The sequence below is a fragment of the Nannospalax galili genome, unplaced genomic scaffold (genome assembly GCF_000622305.1).
Source record: "Nannospalax galili isolate Female #2095 unplaced genomic scaffold, S.galili_v1.0 scaffold312, whole genome shotgun sequence".
NCBI classification, from domain to species: Eukaryota; Metazoa; Chordata; class Mammalia; order Rodentia; family Spalacidae; genus Nannospalax; species Nannospalax galili.
In genome coordinates, this window is record NW_008335967.1 from 4475006 (window position 1) to 4476305 (window position 1300).

General features: G+C 40.8%; 1 protein-coding gene across 10 annotated transcripts in view; it reads left to right on the forward strand.

Annotated features, from left to right (window-relative positions):
• The window catches only part of Srpk2 (SRSF protein kinase 2), a 239211-nt gene that overhangs the window by 123865 nt on the left and 114046 nt on the right, over nt 1-1300 (forward strand). The window lies entirely within an intron of this gene.

Here is a 1300-nt window from a genome sequence, read left to right on the forward strand (position 1 = left end):
AGGGAGACCCCTTCTAAAAAAAAAAAAAAAAAAAAAAAAAAAAAAAGAAACTTTTAAAAATCCCAGGTAATGTTTTGAGTTTCCTAAGTACAAGCTTTAGCTCTTTTGGTAGTGTTTTTGTTTTGTTTAATTTTATTTATTTTTATTTTATGTATATGCATGTATTGCTTGCATGTAAGTGCACCCATGTGGTGCAGTGCCCACGGAGGTCAGAAGAGGCTGCTGGATCCCCTGGAACTGGTGTTACAGACAGTTGTTAGCTGCCCTGCGGATGCTGGGAGTATCATGTATCTTCCTCCATGGTTTTCCACCTTACATTTATTTTTATTTATGTATGTGTTTATACATGTGTGTGTGTCTGCTACATGCATGTGGGTACCTAAAGAGGCTGGAAGAGGGCATTGGATCCCTGGAGATGCAGTTACAGGTGGTTGTGAGCTGCCTAATGTAGATGCTGGGAAGTGAATTCAGGTCCTCTGGAAGTAAAACAACACTCTTAATGGCTGAGCCATCTCTCCAGCTCTGTATTTTCATTGTTTTTAATTATGTTTATGTATGTGTGTATTTGTATGTGCATGTTAGTGCTGGTGTCTACTGTGGCCACAGGTTGGTCACCCTGGAGCTGAAGTTAGAGGTAGCTGTGAGCCACCCAGTATTGGTACTAAGCATGGGACTAAGGTTTTCAACAAGAGCAGTATAAGCTCTGAGCTCCTGAGCCGTCTCTCCAGCCCCCTACACTTTATTTTTTAAAAGAGGGTCTCTTACAGAACCCAGAGCCTGCCATCTCTGGTGGATTGGCCAGGAATCCTTAGGAATCCTTAGGAATCCTTCTGTCCTTGCCTCTCTAGCAATGGGATTCCAAGTGTGTCCTGTTGCACCCGTTTTTGTTTTTAATAGAAATTAATTTATTTTTATTTTATGTTTATGAGTGTTTGCCTGCATGTATTTAAGTGCACTCATGTATCCAGTTCCCATGGTTGCCAGAAGAGGGTGTTGGATCCCCTGTAACTGGAGTTAGAGTTACTAGCTGCCGTATGGGTTCTGGGAACCAAATCCTGGTCCTCTGCAAGAGCGGAGTAAGTTTGACCTTTCTGGTGGAGCTGCCAGAATGTTTTCTAAAGCAAAGGAACCATTTACACTTCTCTCTGCAACTTAAGAGGACTTGTCTGCATCCTTACCAATGCTTGTTTGAAACTTTTTTATTGTAGTTGTCCTACTGACTATGTAGTGGTATTTCATTGTGCTTTTGATTTACATTTTTCTGAAGACTAAAGACGTCGATTATCTTTTTTTTTTTAAT